General features: G+C 50.5%; 1 pseudogene; it reads right to left on the reverse strand.

The window, feature by feature from the left end:
* LOC108178795 (cilia- and flagella-associated protein 337-like) overlaps positions 1-7,195 on the reverse strand; it is a 53,616-nt pseudogene extending 46,421 nt beyond the window's left edge.
* Positions 7,196-20,330: the final 13,135 nt, after the last annotated feature.

A 20,330-nucleotide genomic window follows, 5' to 3' on the forward strand; every position in this document is an offset into this window, starting at 1 on the left:
GCCCTTGTCAAGCAGGTCTGATTTTTCGAGAGAAGTGGGAAGTCTTTATTTTCATTGGAAACTTCCAGAATTTCAAATGCTGGTGTTCAATTTTGAAATATGCTCTAAATGCTTGTCTGTGGCTGCGCTTAGCCTACTGCTGCCCCTTGGGGCCTCTGGTTTAGAGGCATGGGGCTGTGATGGGGCTCACGGAAGTGTCCAAGAAGGAAGAAGAGCCCTCTGCTCTTTGGACTCCTCCTGAGCCTTTTCCTTGCGCCTGGTGCATAGTCCAGGGAGCCCGCTCTCCAGCCTGTGAGTTCCAATGGAGAATGTGGACTCATTTTTAGATCATGAGGGTACGTATTCCCAAGTCCTTGGGCCTGCAGCCGAGTCCTGGGTCTCCTCTGGCTGCTCTGCTGGCAACCAACTGAGCTGCCAACCCTGTTGTCCATGGCATGTCTCCACAGCAGCAAAGAGCCGGGTTTCGGCTGGGCGGCTGGCTAGTCCCTCTGCCCTTGTCTCTCCCTTCATCCTTTAACATGCAGTAAGAAGGCAAACAGCCTTGAACTTGCAGGGCTTCAGCTGCCGGGCAGAGGGGAGGCAGCGTCATGGTGAGTGTGGATCATGATGTGAGACAGCAGAGTCAGCCTGCGAACTTAAAGTGTCAAAGCAATGCACAAGCCCGCCTCTGACAGCAGCTGGACACATCTGCCCTTTTTGTCATGAGCAGAGAGCTGAAACTTCTAAGCAGCTGTGACACTTTATTTTTATTTTGTTTCATTTTTAAAAGTAAAGGGAGAGCAGCCAGTTCATTTGCATGATCTCTGGCAGTTCATTTCCAACAGAGCCAGACAGAGAGATACACGGGTAAATGGTTGTCATGGAAACCAGGGAGCATCGCTCCCCTCCAAGGTCTGAAGGAAGGATGATGAGAAGTTTAAGTAATCACCATGGAAACCTGGATCAGAGTCAAGGTGGGTTCAGACCTCCAGCATGCTAACTGGCAGATAGGTCTCTGGGGACCAGGGTCTCGGGAGGAGGTTAATCCTGTCTGTCCACTATGGCTCCTAGCATCTGGGCTGCTCCACGCACTACTTCCACAGCCACAGGCTCAGAGCATCGGTGAGGAGTCAGCAGCAAGCTGAGTGTGTTCCTCTGCAGCTCAGCCTTCCATTCCCCTAATACCAGGGGCGTCTTGAGATGTCTGCTACCCATTTCCCCATCCACCAGTTTCCTCAGTGTGGGTGTCAGGGAGCCCTCGGATCTCTGATCACAGAATGGAACCATGCCGGGGACTGTAATTCAGCCCTGGTTTCTCCGTGGCTGTGATGGAGACACAGGCTGCCTTCATGTTCATTCATAACAGCAGCGAAGCCAGAGTTTTCTGCCTTAGATAAACAACAGCACCTGAAACCCTGTCCCAGCTGCAGGGCTGCCTCAGCAATCTTTGGTTTCAGCTGTTACAGGTTCCCCCTCCTGTCTGAGGTCCGTGCATTTGGGAATGGGTTTAGCTGATCCTGAACCCAGCTATGAAGTCCAGGAGAAGGTCAAGAATGATTCCAAGGTGCATGGTAGGGTCCCTGCGTGCAGAGGGAGCCAGTGGGATGGGGTGACTCACCTTCCTCGCTTGCTGACAGGGGTATGACTCTTCAGTGTCCCCTTAGGGATGGGAGCTGGTGCCATGGCACATGGGCAGGTTGGGACACACCCCTCACTGTAAAGTGACTCAGGCATGGGAACTGTGGGCACATGGTGGGGTGGGGGAGGCCACACCTCCTGGAGTGTGATGCCCAGGGCACTGCTTGGGAGGGAGAGGGAGGTGGTTCTGCTTCTGACTTAACAAATATGTTCATGCAGAAAGCATCTTTTAATTAATTAATTTATTTGAAAGGTAGAGAGCGAGAGAGAAGTCTTCTATCCTCTGGTTCACTCCTCAGATGGCTGCAATGTACAGAGCTGTGCTGATCCAAAGCCAGGAGCAAGGAGCTTCTTCTGGGTCTCCCGCGTGGGTGCTGGGGCCCAAGGACTTGGACCATCTTCTATTGCTTTCCCAGGCCATAGAGAGAGTTGGATCGGAAGTGGAGCAGCCGGGACTAGAACCAGCACCCATACGGGATGCCGGCACTATAGGTGGCAGCTTTACCCACTACACCACATCACCAGCCCCAGAAAATATTTCTTGAGCATCTACCACGTGATGTTGTAAGTGCTTAAGACACAGCAGTGAACAAACAGCTAAGAATCCCTGTCTTTGAAGGATGATAGGTTTCAAACAACAAACGCAGTAGACATGGGCTACCCGAAGCTGACTAGATGAATGGATTCAAAGGAGGCTGGAGCGAGGTAAGGGGATTGGGAATGCTAGGGGCATGGTAAGGTCGCACAGAGAAGGGGAATTTGAGTACAGACAAAAAAGCTTAGAAGTGAGCTAGCTGGACATTTGCTAGAGAAGCTGCCAGACCAAGGGGGAACCAGAAGAAAGGTCCCAATATGTTCAAGGCAATTGGTGCTATTGGAACAGAGTGAGGAAGGGCTGGACGCTGGAGATGAGGCCAGAGAGGTAAGGGTTGGGGTCCATCACACAGGGCCCAGCACAACTTACACTTTTTTTTGTTTGTTTGTTTGTTTATTACCTGACAGACAGAGTGAATGAGCTCTCATTTACTGGTTCACTCCCCACATGCCTGTGATGGTCTCGGCTAGGCCAGGCCTAAGCCTGGATCTGAAAACTCAATCAAGTCTCCCATGTGGGCGGCAAGAACCCAAGTACTGGAGCCATCACCTGCTGCCTCCCAGGATTTGCATTGGCAGGAAGCTGAAGTCAGGAGCAGAGGTACGTTTCTAACCCAGGCACTCTGAAGGGGGATGTGGATGTCTCGACCTGCATCGTAGCTCCTGGGCCACATGTGCACCCCAAGAGCTTGTTTTTGACATTGAGTGAGATGGGAGCCTGCTGGAGGATCTGAGGGGATCTGACTTCTAGTGTTCCAGGATCCCCCTGGCTGTGTGGAGGAGGACGGAGGGAAGCAGGGAGAGAAGATAGTTCCTACAGCTGGTTGTAGGCTGCTGAGAAGGGGCCAGAGCCTGTGTGCACCTTGTAGGTAGAGCCAGCACATTGGTGTGGATTTCGAGAGAATGAGTCTGGGTGGACCAGTGGGTTCCCTGCCTCATCAACTCTAAGCATGGATCCAGCACCAGTGGGGGTGGGGAAGATGGCAGAACAGGGGAGCAAGATGATCCAGCTTCAGGTTTGGACTTGGTTTTAACGTCCATGATCTATCCGTTAGCAAGCAGTGATAACCGGAAATAACAGACGGAAGTCGGGGGCGGGGGGCTGGCTCAGAGGTGTACATCTGGGAGTGGATGAGATCTGAGAGTGGGGCTGGAAGAGATCATCAAGGGAGCGATGCCGACATGAAAGGCCAAGGACTGAACTCCGGGGCTCCAGTGTGAAGGCAGGAAGTGCTGCGGGGAACAAGCAGGGGCGACGCAAAAGGAAGGAAAAGCAGGAGAGGCTGGGGTCTAGAAGCCGAGTGAGAGGGAGCTGGGAAGGCAGCCGGAGCTTCAAGCGCCGAGAGGGCCAATGAGACGGAGATTAGTCAGTGGGTCCAGCAACAGGGGGGCGTCACTGATGCTTGTGGGCACAGCGTTGGTGGCACTGTGGGGACAACGGCTGCACTGGAGTCTCTTAGGGAGTTGGAAAGGGCAAGTACGGGAAACTCTCCAGGATGCCCATGCAATGCCCTCTGAGCTTCAGTGTCATCATTGTAACATTCTGCCTGGAACCTTGCACATAGCGGGTTAAAAAGTCGCCAGAGTGGCCGGCGCGCCGTGGCTCACTAGGCTAATCCTCTGCCTTGCGGCGCCGGCACACCGGGTTCTAGTCCTGGTCGGGGCGCCGGATTCTGTCCCGGTTGCCCCTCTTCCAGGCCAGCTCTCTGCTGTGGCCAGGGAGTGCAGTGGAGGATGGCCCAAGTGCTTGGGCCCTGCACCCCATGGGAGACCAGGAGAAGTACCTGGATCCTGCCATCAGAGCAGCGCAGTGTGCCGGCCGCAGCAGCCATTGGAGGGTGAACCAACGGCAAAGGAAGACCTTTCTCTCTGTCTCTCTCTCTCTGTCCACTCTGCTTGTCAAAAAAAAAAAAAAAAAAAAAAAAAAAAGTCGCCAGAGTGATGCTGATCCAGGGAACGTTCCTCTTCATAACATGGGGAACTGGCTCACAACAAATGCTGGTTTGCTGGCATCTTTGTCATTGGGAGCTGTAATCAATTTCAGTGCCCAGGCTCTCTGTGACATGAGGAGGAAAAGGGGGCAGACAAGACTCTCCCAGCTGGGTGAGGACCCTGAGCACCTGAGCTGGAAACTGAAGCTTCGCATCACAGCTCTGCTAGTGGCTGAGCTGGGGATAGAACTCAAAGGTACTTGTTCTGGAGACACTGTTTATTTATTGATTGGTTTATTTGAGATTTGGGGCACTGGGGACGTAGGTTCCCATTTGCTGGTTCACTCCCCAAGTGCCTGCAACAGATGAGGCTGGGCCAGGCTAGCTGCAACTCAATCCATGTTTCCCGAGTGGGTGGCAGGCACCCAATGACTCGAGCCATCATGGCTGCCTCCCAGGGAATGCATTCGTGGGAAGCTGGAATTGGGAATGGGGCCAGGACTCTAACCTAGTATTCTACCGCAGGCTGTGAGCATTCCCTGGTAGTCCGAATGCCCACCCCTGGAGTGAGTGCTTTCACTCTGTCCAGATCTTGAACTGCTATTCGCTTCAGTGCCAAAGGCTCAAGGCTGAACTTCAGTTTCATGTGATTCATAGCCATTGTCATTCCCAAAAACCAAATTTCCCAATACCAAGAAATTCTAACACAAGCTCCCAAGAAACTTCTTAACCACTGCCCATCTTTGGTGAACAATTTAGTGATTTCAGCATTGGTGAATCCGAGCTGTACAGAGCAGCTTTCCTTGGGAGATAATGTGTGTTCTCTGGCTGAGAACAGGGGAGCAGAAAGGGGTCTCGCGGCAGCTCTCTTGTCACAAAGAAGCAAGGTGTGCTTTCAGACGAGGCTGAGACCTTGGAAATAAGGCATCGCTGATTCTCAGTTACGTTCAGTGGCAAATAGAACTAGATCCAAAGGCTACAACGAAGGAAAAATGAGGATTCCAGTCCTCTCCAGGGCTCATAAATGCTTGGGCATGGCTGGGCTGGGAGGTATCACACAAAAATGGCTGCCACTGTTTTATGCGGGTGACTGATTTCAGGCGTTCAGCCTGGCCGGGAGACCTTTCGGGTACCTGGGTTGGATTCTCAGCACCCTCTCTGGATTCCAGCTTCCAGCCATTGCAGATCCCGGGAGGCAGTGATCATCAAGTAGCCGGGCTCCTGCCACCCACGTCGGGGACCTGCATTGAGTTCCTGCTCCCAGCTTCAGCTCAAGCTCTGTTCCAATTGTTGCAGTTTGGAGAGGGTGAGCCAGGAGATGGACTTGTTTTCTCTGCCTCTTAAATAGATATAAATAAAAGGACATGCAATATTTTATGTACTAAAAATGCACTGCTTGGTGAGGGGAAACCAGTCTCTTAAAATCCAGGCTTGGGGCTGGAGGTGGAGTTAGGAAGAGGAGAAGGGAGACAACGTAGTTACAGGGCAGTTACCACAGAAGTGACAGTAACCCCAGAGAATGAAATGGCCTGCCAAGGTGTCCAGCAAAAATGGCCCCAATTCCACCTTGGATTCGGTTCCCTGCTAATGCGCCTGGGAAAGCAGTGGAAGATGGCGCACATGCTTGGGTCCCTGACGTCCATGAGGGAGACCCAGATGGAGTTCCAGGCTCCTAGCTTTGGCCTGGCCCAGCCTCTGCTGTTGCAGCCACTTGGGGAGTTAATCAGCAAATGGAAGATTTCTCTCTCTCTCTCTCTCTCTCTCTCTCTCTCTCTCTCTCTCTCTCTCCTCTCCCCTCTCTGTAACTCTGCCTTTCAAATAACTCTTATTAAAAAAAAAAAAAAAAAAAAAAAAAAAAAACCAACAGGCCATGCAGCTCACTAGAAGGATTCTGATGGTGGATACTGACATTGTGTGACATGGATTTTGCTGTTACTTCCACACATAAGGACAGAGCTCCTGGTGTGTGTGTGTGCGAAGCCCTCCCAGCTCTGTCTCTCCTGCAGCCTCCTGGGGGTGAGGCAGATGGAACTCAGTGCAAACTCAGAAGTAGAGGAGCTCTAATTCTTGGTCTGCCCTGGAGTTCTGAGCAGAGCGTGGGGGGCTCGCTGCAAGGCAGAACTAGACAGACGGGAGGCAGCCCAGGGTGTGACATCGGAAGGAGAGGAGGGCAAAGGTGGGAGAGGTAGGAGCGGTACCTACGACCAGAGCAGGGGGCTGGGAGCTGGAGATGACGGTGTTCAGGGCCTCGTAGTCCTTTAGCTAGGAACCAAAGAGCGAGAAAACGCCAATTAGTATGAACACCACATGCCAGGTCGAGCAGGAATTCCCGACAATGCCCACATCCCTCCTTTGTGGTCCATTTCTGGAGGGAGAAAGAAACCACTTGTTCAGAGCCAGGGACGCTTTCCACAAACACACACTTGTGTGGGCGGACGCGTGGGGGTGGCCTGGCGGAGGGTGTAGCAGTTTTCTCCTCCCTGTGCATCGCTCCAGGCTAAGAGCAGAACAGACAATTCCTGGGTTTTCTGTCTGACAGACTGTGCTGAAGTTTCTAGTGCCTATTTTAGATTCTTCCAAGAAAATCTGAACGCTGCCCACAGAGCTGCAGGGGGCTTTCTCAGAAAAATAATCCATCCTCCCCGGAGAACAGGCGTAAATGCCAGCTCTGCTGAGTATCAGGCTGGGGGTGCTGAAAGGACTCATCTCCTTGACCTTGGAAACAGAGCTGAGACCGATGTGGGGGCTGGGGGACCAGGGTCTTGGGCCAGGGCCAGTCTCAGCTGCGAGACTGCAGACTTGGTGGGGTCTGGGGCCACAGCAATGCTCAATAATGGAATTCTGGTGATCACTGCACAGCACACTAAACTTGCTAACCGTCTGGGAACTGGACAATAAAGATGGGTAAATTTTACAGTATGTAAATCGTCGTTCAATAAAGTTGAAGAAAAAAAGCGCATTGTTCCAACTACCCTCAAGAAACACATCATATCATTACAGTGTTTCTGTTGTCAGATTACTGTTATCTTCTTGGATCCTGCTTCTTGAATCATGTTTGCCTTCTACGGCATCACTGGTGCTTTGTTTTTTCAGTTTGTGTTTGCAAGTTTCTTGACTCTCATTTGCCAAATGCTGTTTATTGTCTTGGTCCAGGCTTTCTTCCCCTTTAACTTTCCTTATCACGTATCAGATATGCGTAGTAGTTTTCCTATCCTTTCCTTTCACTCAATAATACTTACTACCACTCTTTTCTTGCAGAAGACTCCTTCATTAAGAAGCTTCTTGGGGGCGAGGGGGGCTGGTGTTGTGGTATAGTGGCTAAAGCCGCCACCTGCGGTGCCCGCATCCCATCTGGGCCCTGGTTCAAGTCCCAGCTGCTCCACTTTAAATCCAGCTCTCTGCTACTGCCTGGGAAAGCAGTAGAAGATGGCCCAAGACCTAGGGCCCCTGCACCCGCATGGGAGAACTAGAAGAAGCTCCTGGCTCCTGACTTCAGATCAGCGCAGCTCTGGTGGTTGCAGCCAATTGCGGAGTGAACCAGCAGGTGGAAGACCCCTCCCTCTCTCTGCCTCTGCTTCTGCTCTGCCTCTCTCTAACTCTGCCTTTCAAATAAATAAATACATCTTTTTTTTTTTTTAAAGAATCATTTCTACCTGGTTTAAGCTTGATTTGTTTAGAGAGGTGGAGGGTCCTTGGTGGGCACCTGTGACACCCCCCCCAAAGCACAGTGTCTTGATTTTTTATGCACTTGAGAAACCCCCGTTTAGCCTCTCGGAGGCGGTAGGAATCAGTTTCAGGGCCACCATTGTGGTACGGATCCTGAGACTGGCTGCTCATCTGAGTTAGCTCTTGTTCTGCAAGCAGAAGGCAAAACACCTCCTGCAGGCAGACCCCCTGGATGCCTGGAGCCAGGACCCCCACACCAATCCACCAGGAAGTGCAGACGGGTCAATTCCCTGAGCTTCTCGACCCCAGTTCTTTGTCACCATTTGTGCCATTCTCTGCATCTCCTGGCATCTGTTCGTTCCTCAGCTGGGCCAGCAGCGACTGATTCAGGAACAGTTACTACTCTGATTTATTGCATTGCCTGGGTAGTGTACTTGGAGGGAGAGGGAGCCGGCTAGCAAATTCCAATTTTCCTTCTATCTTATTTTATTTGCTTACCTGAGTAACTCAGTCTCCCTGCACTTTCCAATGGAGATAGCTCATTGAGCTCGTGGCGTCCTCTGAGCCCTGGGCATCTTCTTCCAAGTTCTAAGGAGACCAGAGAGGTGACAGCCGCTGCTCTGGGCAGCTTCTTGCCAGGCCATCGCTGCAGGCGAGAGCGCCCTCCTCTCCACTTCTTCACTCCTGGTTTACTTTGCATCCCTGTGGCCCTGCTCCTCATCCTTGCGGGCCTATCTGCTATGCCAGAGCTTTGAGCTCGCCCTGCCCTGGACCCCAGGAGACTCGAGCGTGTCACCCAGCCCAGGGTGTGTGCTGCTGTCCCTTTCTCGTGAGCTGTGCACAACCCCAAGGCAAGAGCGCCGCATCCATTGCCCCATGAAGCCTCGCAGGGAGCGAGGGCTCAGCACCGATCGGGTGGGGGCTCCAGTGCCTCCCAGCTCACTGCCAGCTGAGCATGGAGCGGCTTCTCATCAGGACTTACTGGGCTTTTAAAGTCAGATCTGTGGGGCCATCACTGTGGCATATCAGATAAAGCCACTGCCTGAAGTGCTGGCATCCCAGATGGATGCCAGTTCGAGTGCCAGCTGCTCCACTTCCAATCCTGCTCTCTGTTGTGGCCTGGAAAAGCAGTAGAAGATGGCCCAAGTCTTTGGGTCCCTGCACCCACGTGGGAGACCTAGAAGAAGCTCCTGGCTCTTGGCTTTGGATAGGTGCAGCTCCAGCTGTTGCGACCATTTGGGGAACAAACCAGCGGATGGAAGACCTCTCTCTCTCTCCCTCTGCCTCTCTGCAACTCAGCCTTTCAAATAAATAAATAAAATTTTTTTTTAAATTACAAAGTCAGATTCATCAAATGGGTCTTGCTCAGGGTGAAGGCAGGTGGCGGCAGCAGTGCCCTCCCCTGTTAGAGAAGCTCCTGAATTCCCAAGATGCTCTGAATCAGGCTGTCCATCAAGCAGCCAGGGTAGGAACAGAGCAGTTGGTGCAGGAGAAGTGGCTGGTGATGAGCACCTGATAGCCCCTCCCCCCTTTCTTCTCTGCCAACAGAGCCAAGGCAGAGACCGCCTTGATTTCCGAGGCATCATGAGGGACAGCACTGGCTAATGAGATGAAGGGCAGAAGAGCTCTGAGAAAAAGATTTTACTCTCTAATAAAATATGAAATTAGAGTGAGACTCTCTCTCTGTCTCCCTCGCCTCCCGCCTCCCTCCCTCCCTCTCTCCTTCCTTCCTTCTCACCTCCCTCCATCTATCTGTCATTATCTGTCTTTGTTTTTCTTTTTCTCTCTTCTTCTTGATTTCAAACATAGTTGAGATATCTGTGTGGGGAGCAACCCGGACTGGACTGAGTTACTGGAATTAAGACTTATTCTATGCATCTGCTCTCCCACAATATGGCGCTGGGAGAGAAGAAAACAGCTTCCACCCAGCTGCCTCTCACCAACTTGACAAGCTGCAGGACCTGCTCCTGATTGGAGGAGAGCAGCGTACTCGGCGTGTGGGCAGCCGAGTTAGGATTGGCGGAGGAGGACTATAAAGGAGGAGAGAGACAACATGCACCAGGAACATCTAACAGGAACATCTAAAGGGAACACCTGTGCAGCCCCTGAGAGAGCCGGCCGGCGGTGTGCCGCTCCCCTGCGGAAGTGGGGAATGTGGCAGGGGGAACCGCCCTTCCACGGAGGTGGAAGGGACGGTAGCCAACCCGGGAAGGACCAGCAGCCAACCCGGGAAGAACCAGCAGCAAACTTGGGAAGGGCCGAGCAGACGAAAGAACAGAGCAGGGTCCTGTGTCGTTCCTCCACGAAGACGGGGAGCGACATAATGGTGCCGTGACTCGGATATGAAGCCTAGGCAGGGTTCAGTGTCGCTCCTCCACGAAGAGGGGGAGCGACAATCTGGAACTATAGCAGCCGTTGTGGGACCATGAGGTCATGGGCAAAAGAACAAAATGCTAACATGCTAAGCACAGGATGGATACTGAAAGCTCTTGATGACCCCATTAATAAGCAAAATGAATGCCAACAAATCCAATATCCTAACTTTTTTAATAAAGAGCAATAAACCCCTTTATTCTGTTAGTCACCTTAAAAATAACAAATGTTTAAGTTCTTTCTATTTGTTAAGATCTGTTCTATGCACTATACACTTAATAATCCCATTTATTCCTCAACAAAACCCTACGAGACAAGTATTAATGGTACCTTTGTAAGGGTAAAGGAAATTGAGTCATAGAAAGAGAAGAGAAGTTGCTAAAGTTAGCATGCTGGGAGTCAGGATTCAAACCCAGGTGAAAGGGGTTTCAATTTGTAGCATTCTTTTTTTTTTAATTTTTTAAAAAAATTTTTGACAGGCAGAGTGGATGGTGAGAGAGAGAGAGAGAGAGAGAGAGAGAGACAGACAGAGAGAAAGGTCTTCCTTTTGCCGTTGGTTCACCCTCCAATGGCCGCCACGGCTGGTGCGCTGCAGCCAGCGCAGCACGCCAATCCAAAGGCAGGAGCCAGGTGCTTCTCCTGGTCTCCCATGCGGGTGCAGGGCCCAAGCACCTGGGCCATCCTCCACTGTACTCTCTGGCCACAGCAGAGAGCTGGCCTGGAAGAGGGGCAACCGGGACAGAATCCGGAGCCCCGACCGGGACTAGAACCCCATGTGCTGGCGCCACAGGCGAAGGATTAGGCTATTGAGCTGTGGCACCAGCCCAATTTGTAGCATTCTTAATGGACAGTACATGCCGTACTCATGAGTGTGCAGTGGGTGTTCTCACAGCTCGGAGAGGTGTAGACCGGGGCACTGGTTTGGAGCTGTGAGGGATCCTTTGAGGTGACTGATGGTATTGGAGTCGACGTAGCCTAGAACGCTGATCCGTACGCCACCGATGTTGCTGTGCGTACTGCCAGCATCAGAGAAGTCCCTGGCTCCCCCAGAGCAGGTCCAGTGCTCATTTTTTCCCTCTTGCACAGGCTGAACATCCCCTTACCCAAAACGTTTGGGATCAGAACTATTTCCGGTTCCGTATTTTCCCCCCTGATTTTGGAATATTTGCAAACACACAGTAGGAGATCTGGGGAATGAGCCCCGAGACTAAACACGGAATTCATTTACATTTTGTGCACACCTTGCCCCTGCAATGCACCTGTCACATGAGCCCAGGGGCTGAATTTTCCACTGGTGGCTTCAAGGTGGTGCTGGAAAAGTTACAGGTTTTGCATTTTCAGATTAAGGCTGCTCAAGCGGCCACTGTTTTTTCCATTTTATTAGACAAGTCATAAAATAGTTCTCTTCCTCTCCACTTATTCATTGTTAGATGGGAGAATATATTTTTGTTTAAACTTGTCATCACTTTGATTTTCTAGTGGTAAGTTTGAGTGTTTCAATCCAGTCCCAAGTTACTCCTTGAGAACCTTCTGTCACCCTCGGTGCCGAAATCGCGGCTCACTCGGGCCTCCCGCTGATTGGCCCGGGCCCTGCTCACCTCCTCCTGGCGCTGCAGGACCGACCTTGTCCTCAAAGGACCTGCCTGTTGGGCTGCCTCAGGGCTTGGACGCCCCTCCCCATCGCCGTCTTCTTTGCAAAGCCGGCAAGGTTCTCCTGGCAGCCAGGTTTTCAAGAATGTTCCACACCAGTGCCTGCGTCCCCTGCCCTGCCAGTGGTAGATGGAGTCGATGCTGGCGTCCAAACCTCAGAGCCCGCAGGATGCACTCCTGGTTCCGTTTTCAGATTTGGACCCCTCAGATACCAGCGCCGACTGCATGACCACCGCTATTTCACCAGGGCATTAGCCTTCGAAGAGAATCTGTCGGGTGCTTTTACCTGGCTTCCATGATCATCCGCAACGTGTCACGTCCCATGGGTTAAATGGAACATTGCTTTTTGAAGAGCCATTTTCACGAAGTGGTTTAACAAGTCTGCTATTGTTGCTTTATGAAGTGTCTGTTCACCAAAAATAGAGCAGACGTCAAATCTGTCACTCCAGCCGGCCCCTTCCTTGGTGACACTTTAAGAATCCTTCAGCTCTTTTTTTTTTTTTTTTGTCAATGAACTTTCTCCTCTGAAAATTTCCCTCAGATGAGAGCTTTTCTGGCCCTCTTCTACGAACCTCTCCCTCGTAATCCCAGTTGCCATGGTGTATCTGTGCTGTTTTCCCCTGATACACGTGATTTCTGGGAGTAGATCTCTGAGACAGAAAAGGAGAGCTGACAGAGTTAGTGAGAGTAAGGAGATGCTGAAGACAATCAGAAACCACAAGGAACTGATTTGAAAAGTGCATTCTTACTTCAGGAGATAAAACTCCAGGCAACAAGCCCGTACACTCCTTGGAGTGCCCACTTGGAAATGTGGATTGAGTCTTGCGTGTGTGAATCAACTGTTGAGAACAGAGTCTCTAAACAAAGGACTTCATTGTAAGTTTTTTCATTCTGATAATAGCTTCTTTATTTTCCACCACTATTTTCTTACTTCAGGAAAGATTCATAGTTTTTTTTTTTTTTAAGATTTATTTATTTTATTTGAAAGAGTTACAGAGAGGCAGAGAGTGAGAGAGAGAGATGCCTTCCATCCACTGGTTCACTCCCCAAATGACTGCAATGGCTGGAGCTGGGCCGATCCAAAGCCAGGAGTCAGGAGCTTCCTCCCAGTCTCCCACATGGGTGCCAGGGCTCAAGCACTTGGACCATCTTCCACTGCCTTCCCAGGCCATTCGCAGGGCGCTGGCTTGGAAGTGGAACAGTGGAGAGTTGAACCTGCACCTATAAGGGATGCTGGCACTGCAGGCAGTGGCTTACCTACTGCGCCACAGTGCCGGCCTCTCCGGATCTCTTCTTTGTTTTGTTTTGCTTTATTTCAAGGATTTATTTATTATACTTGAAGGTCAGAGTTATAGAGAGGCAGAGAGCGAGAGAGAAAGAGAGAGAGAGAGAGAGAGGTCTTCCATCTGCTGGTTCACCCCCCAAATGGCTGCAATCACCAGAGCTGAGCTGATCTGAAGTCAGGAGCCAGGAGCTTCTTTCAGTTCTCCCATGCGGGTGCAGGGGCCCTAGGTCTTGGGCCATCTTCTACTGCTTTCCCAGGCAGTAGCAGAGAGCTGGATCAAAAGCAGAGCAGCCAGGACTCAAACTGGCGACCATATGGGATGCAGGCACTGCAGGTGGTGGCTTTACCCGCAACACTACATTGCCGGCCCGGGATCTGCTTTGGAACCTCCGTGCAGCCCAAAGCAGATGTGCTTCCCGGGGGAATCATGAAGAAAGCTGCTCTGCTCTGCAGGAGAGTTGGGGGCCTCCCCTCTCTCAGGTGTTTCATCCCCTGTGATACTGGACTGGTTGCATGTGTGCAGCAGCTCTCTGTGGTGCTGGCTTGGTGAACCGGAGCATGTCAAGATCCCCAGCCAAGCATTTGCCTTGAACGCCATGCTTTGGCTTGTCAAAGATTCAAAGATTAGTCAAGGAGCCGGCGCTGTGGTGCAGCAGGTTAGAGCCCTGGCCTGAGGTGCTGGCGTCCCATATGGATGCCGGTTTGAGATCCAGCTGCTCTACTTCCGGTCCAGCCCTGCTGTGGCCTGGGAAAGCAGTAGAAGATGGCCCAAGTCCTTGGGCCCCTGCACCCACATGGGAGACCCGGAAGAAGCTCCTGACTCCTGGCATTGGATCGGCACAGCTCCAGCCATTGCGGCCAATTGTGGAGTGAGCCATCAGATGGAAGACCTCTCTCTCTCTCTCTCTCTCTCTCTCTCTCTCTCCCTCTGTGTGTGTGTGTAACTCTGACTTTCAAATAACAAATAAATCTTTTTTTTTTTTTTTAATTAGTCAAGCACTTATCTAAGCAGCCGCAGGAATCCTCAAGGTGGAATGGACACCGGAGGGGGTCCCTGGCGCCAGGGGGGCTGCAAGCATTCGGGCCCTGCCCAGAATCCTGAGAAGCAGTGTGGGGCTCCGTGAGTGGCCTTCCCACCCGCCCCCACCCCCACACTCCCAAAGGGCAAGGACATCCTAAATCCCCCTCCACGGTGTCAAAGACGTCTGCCACAGTGGAGTCCGACTCCTGGCAGATACACCAAGCGGTAGCTTCACTGTGTGTGTGTGCGCATGCGTGTGGTGCGGGAAGGGGCGGGTCCTGTCAGGGCAAAACTCAAACAGATTTATTGCTTTTCGCCCAGATGCAGCTGAGGGATCCTGTGAACTACCCTGCTGTGACAGAGGCACAACAATTCCTGGAGCTGTTATTACCAGCCTTTTTTTTTTTTTCTTTCCTGGCCCAACCTCCAAAGATGTGCTATAGATTTTTGAGCAAATGCATATACACTTCTACTCTGTGTGAAGCGAATAATACCAGGTGAATCTTCTCCTGCGGGGAGGTGCTAGTGATGCGCCACAGCGCTCTCTTCTCAGCCAGGCCCTGTTCAGTGTTCTGATCCGCGACTTGGATGAATACAGAGGAGCACTGTTAGATTTCCAGAGGACACAAGGCTGAGAGACAGCTCCTCTGCTGAAGGTCAATATCAGCATTTACAACTCTACTAGGGGCCAACGCTGTGGCACAGTGGGTAAAGCTGCCACCAGTAGCGCCAGCATCCCATCTGGGCACCGGTTCAAGTCCCAGCTGCTCCACTTCTGATCCAGCTCTCTGCTATGGCCTGGGAAAAAGGTAGAAGATGGCCCAAGTGCTTGCACCCCTGCACACACGTAGAAGTCCTGAAAGGAGCTCTTGGTTCTTCGCTCCTGGCTTCAGATTGGTCCAGCTCAGTCCATTACAGCTAGCTGGGGAGTGAACCAGTAAATGCGAAATCTCACTCTCTTGGGGCCGGCGCCGTGGCTCATTTGGTTAATCCTCCATCTGTGGCACCGGCATCCCATATGGGCACTGGGTTCTAGTCCAAGTGGCTCCTCTTCCAGTCCAGCTCTCTGCTGTGGCCCGGGAAGGCAGTGGAGGATGACCCAAGTGCTTGGCTCTCTGTACCCGCATGGGAGACCAGGAGGAAGCACCTGGTTCCTAGCTTTGGATCGGTGCAGTGTTGGCTATAGTGGCCATCTGGGGAGTGAACCAATGGAAGGAAGACCTTTCTCTCTGTCTCTCTTTCTCACTGTCTAACTCTGTCAAATAAATTTTAAAAAAAATAAAAAATCTCTCTCTCTCTCTCTCTCTCTCTCTCTCTCTGTCTTTCTCTAACTCTTTCAAATAAAAAAATTAAAAAAAATCTTTTTTAAAAACTACTTTAGCCAAATAAAAAAAATATGCTAAGAAAAGGAAAATGAAATTTAGCGATAATGAAAGCCTGGGATTTAGGTCCAAACGTAAATTTATTAGTAAAGAATGGGCACCACATGGTTTGACTATGGGCAGTAATATGTCAGTGGGCAACCCCTTGCTGGGCTGTAGTGTACCTGGCAGTGCCCAGTCCTGAGCCCTCGGGACGGAGACCAGAGTGCTAGGATGAGGCAATACCTTAGTGTGAGGCCATGTGAAGGGCAAATGAGAAGAAACCAGGACTATTCACCTGGGAGGGGAGAAGGGTGAGCAGTCCGGATGTCTGCCAGCCGATGACAGGACACATGCACGATGGAATACTACTTGGCCATCAAAAAGAAGGAAATTGCGTCTTGCAACAAAATGGATGCAGTTGGACACCTTTATGGTTGGTGAAATAAGCCAGACCCAAAAAGATGAATGTCATGTTTTCTCTGATTTGTGGTAGCTAACATAGAGTACAAAAAAAAAAAAAAAAAAAAGACATCTGAATGTAAAAGAGTGAAATCGATGGCTTATGATTTGATTGTCTATAGCCTTTGTCTGTATTCCTGTGGAACAGTGGTCTTCCTACTTTCTAATTGTTGAACACTATATTTAGTGGAGTATTAAGCCTGGGATTATGAAGCAAATTGAATAGTATGCTATAGCAAAATTAAATGAAAAGTAAAATGACAGGAAGGGGGGAGGGCAGGTGGGGGCAAGTTTCATTATGTTCTTAGAATTATATCTTTGGAATACATGAGGGGTCGGCCGGCGCCGTGGCTCAATAGGCTAATCCTCCACCTTTCAGTGCTGGCACACCGGGTTCTAGTCCCGGTCGGGGCGCCAGATTCTGTCCCGGTTGCCCCTCTTCCAGGCCAGCTCTCTGCTGTGGCCAGGAGTGCAGTGGAGGATGGCCCAAGTGCTTGGGCCCTGCACCCCATGGGAGACCAGGAGAAGCACCTGGCTCCTGCCTTCGGATCAGCGCGGTGCGCCGGCCGCAGCGCGCCAGCCGCAGCGGCCATTGGAGGGTGAACCAACGGCAAAAGGAAGACCTTTCTCTCTGTCTCTCTCTCTCACTGTCCAGTCTGTCAAAAAAAAAAAGAAAAAAGAAAAAAGAAAAAAAGAAATACATGAGGGGTCAGCACCGTGCCGTAGCAGGTAAAGTTGCCACCTGCAGTGCCAGCATATCATACGAGCACTGGTTCGAGTCCTGGCTGCTCTGCTTCCAATCCAGCTCTCTGCTGTGGCCTGGGAAACCAGTAGAAGATGGCCCAAGTCCTTGGGCCCCTGCACCCACATGGGAGACCCGGAGGAAGCTCCTGGCTCCTGGTTTCAGATCAGTGCAGCTCCGACCATTGCAGCCAATTAGGGAGTGAACCAGCGGATGGAAGACCTCTCTCTCTCTCTCTGCGTAACACTGACTTTCAAATAAATAAATAATTTTTTAAAAAAAGAAATACATTAAATCTCTCTCTATTAATAAACGTATTCAAAAATATTTAAAATAAAAGAAAAACTGGCTGTTTTCAGAAATTATGCTTTGTGTGTTTTCCATTTTTTCAGACCATTATTTTGATGCTTATTGAAATACCTGCACTTGCTCCAAGAGTCTGCTGCTTCTCCCAGCTTCAGTGGCTCGCTGCCTCTGCATGTTGCCATCTGCACAGGCCCCCATGTTCCCTGACGTAGAGGACTGGGTGGTTATCCCACGTCTGTACAGAGAGCGCTTGCCTTGCTTGTTCTTGGCTTTTCAGTTCGGACCATTGCCTTTTGGCTTCCTCTTGTTGTTTGCTTTGTGTGCACTTACTATTCTAAACCAGTCACGAAAGGAATTCCTCCCATCAGTTTTGCTTTCCCAAAGCTTCTGGCTGCCCTCTGTCACCCTGGGGATGTCGCTTGCTCCTCTTCTTCACTGTATCTCCTGTTTCCAGTACCCTGGTTCTTCCTCTTTTCAGCTTCCCCCCTTATTTTCTAGGGAACATCTTCCAGTGGCTTTTGTAGTTAAACATTTTGAAGGCTTGGATCTTTGAAAATGCCTTTATTCTATCTCCACATGTCAATAATAGTTTTCTGGACTTAGAGCTTGCCATGGGAGATGCTTTTCCTTCAGACTTTGGAAGGCGCTGCTCCATTGTCTTCCAGCCTGCAGGGTTGTTGCCAAGGAGACCAAATCGATTCCAATTCCTGCTGCCATGAATGGTGACCATACTTTAAAGGGATTGCTGTGTGAGAAAAGAGACCCCTTTCTGGAAAGGGGAGGCCAGCCTGGAATGTCTATTTCTCAGTGATACATTTTCATAGAATTACATGACAGATAAGATGTCTACCCGGGACCTTCCCACTTGGAATTCTCTGAAGCTATCTTCCACACCCCTGATTACATTATTCTTGTTTCAGGCTTGGAGGGATGTTCAAGTCCAGATACCTCTGGGTAAATGTGCTTTTGTTGTTTGATTGACTGATTTCCCATACAGCCTACTGTGTCCTTTTGTGCAGGAAAGGCCTGGGTGAAGCAGTGACACTTGGTCACTGCATCATCAAAAGTTACAGGTGACAAGAAGTCACCTGCAGTCACTGTCAGTGAACGGACTCCCAGCGTCTCCCTATGGGAGATGGGAAAGAAACCCAGCTCCAGTACAGCCAAGTCACGTGTTCCAGCATTTCTTGGGATAAGAAAAGGATATCCTAAAACCTGGACTGGACAAGGACAACACCAGAAAAAAACACGTGAACCAGGAGATGCTTACGTAATACAAACAAGACCCTCATTGTCTAGAAGGACTTTCTGCAGTTCTTCGCCAAACAGAAGTCACTTTTTACTGACAGAGATTGGCTGGGAGAGGCAAGTATAAAGGAAACTAAAGTTACAGCATGAACTATGGCTAATTCAACAGCATGTCAAAAATAAAGCTTGTCTGAAATTAAGTTTGTGCAGTGGGCAGATGCTATTCCATTATCAAAATGCCTCTTGCATTCATCTTTCCAGCAACACAGTCACCAGTTGCCGCTGGTGTGCATATGCTCATGAGCAGTTACCTGCACACGCTCCTACAGCCATCTCCTCAGTGACAGAGAACGGAAGGCATCATAGTTTATGAGTACTAGGTAAGGCATAACTATAACAAACCAAAACCAAAATCTCTTGACTTCAAGATTTGATGAAAGAGCCAGAATCCATCCATCCATCCATCCAACCATCCATCCATCCATCTATCCATCCTCTATCCAACCATCCATTCTTTCTCCATTCACATATCCTTCTTCCATCCATCATCCATCCAACCATCCATCCACCCACCCATCCAATCAACTATCCACCCACCCACCCTTCCTCCATTCACAATCCTTCCCCCATCCATTCCTCGACTCACTCACTCACTCACTCATCCATTCATCCATCCAAGGTCTACTAGGGACGCAGAAATGAAAGCTCTACTTCTCACACTCTAGGAGTTCTAGAGGGAGAGGCAGATTATGGGCAGAACATTCTGGCTCAGGGCTACAACCCCAGTCATTGAGGATGCATGGTCCAGGAGGGAGTGGTTGGGGAGAGGAAGGCCTCCCTCAAGAGATGCTCAGTGTGGTCAGGCAGAGGAAGCCACTGGCGCAGATCCAGGGACCGCGAGAGAAGATGCATGTTAGAAGCCCAACTGTATCAGAACACAGGTGCTATGCGGATGTGAAGGGACCGTGAAGAGAAGAACCAGGAAAAAGAAACAGGGCTTCATTCTGAGACATTTTGGGTGTCACACTGAAGAGTTTAGATTTGTATCTGAAAGCTAGCTATTTGAATCACTGAAGGATTTTGAGCGAGACAGAAATACCACCTTTCTCACATCGCCTTAGTTACTCCCTGGTCTGGGTCATCATCATGGTCGCTGGAGCAATCACCCCGTACAGAGGTCAGGTCAGGTCATCTACAGCTTAGAGCCCTGCAATGGGGGCAGGCGTTTGGTGCAGCGGTTAAGATCCCAGCTGATTCACCCCCATCCCATATCAGGGTGCCTGGGTTTGAGTCCCTGCTCTGCTTTTGACACCAGCTTCTTGCTACTGTGCAGGTGGTGGTGATGGATCACATAGTTGGGTTCTGGCCACCCACGTGGGAGACTCAGATTGAGTTCCAGGCTCCTGGCTTTGGCAAGGCCCAGTCCTAGTAAGGACATCTGGGGAGTGTACCAGTGAATGGAAGATGTCTCTCTGCATTTCAGACAAAACAAACACAAAACCTTAACACACGGCAATGAGAGAGCCCTACCTGAGGGCTTCGTATCACCTGCCCTACCTTAGCACTCTGTCCCCGTGGCTTCTACTCTCACCAGAACCTATCCTGCCCCAGACACTCCTGCCTGTTCACTGTTCCTGAAATCCCCCAAGTAGGTTCCACCTTAGGGCACATGTTTCTGGCCCTTCTCTATGCAAGGAATGCTCTTCCCCAACACCCACTTGGCTCCCTCCTTCACCTCCTTTAATGATAAGACAACTTTTCAATCAGGCCTATCCCAGCTGCTCTGTCAAAAGCTGTACACACATGTGCTCAAACAGGTGCACTCACATGTGCCTACCAGGCATTCCGGATCACCTCATTCTGGTCTATTTTTTCCACAGTGTGGATCGCCTTCAATGATATAAAATAATTTGTGATGTGCCTTATCTTCTTCCTCCCACTAGCCTGTAGCCCCATGAGAGTAGAGAGTTCTGTTTTGTTCATTAATGTGACCCAAGCACTTAAGACAAAGACCTACACATAGAGCAGACTCAATCAATATTTGCTGAATGAATAAGAGATTAGAAGTGTTTTT

This window comes from Oryctolagus cuniculus, chromosome 9, assembly GCF_964237555.1.
Source record: "Oryctolagus cuniculus chromosome 9, mOryCun1.1, whole genome shotgun sequence".
Lineage (NCBI taxonomy): Eukaryota > Metazoa > Chordata > Mammalia > Lagomorpha > Leporidae > Oryctolagus > Oryctolagus cuniculus.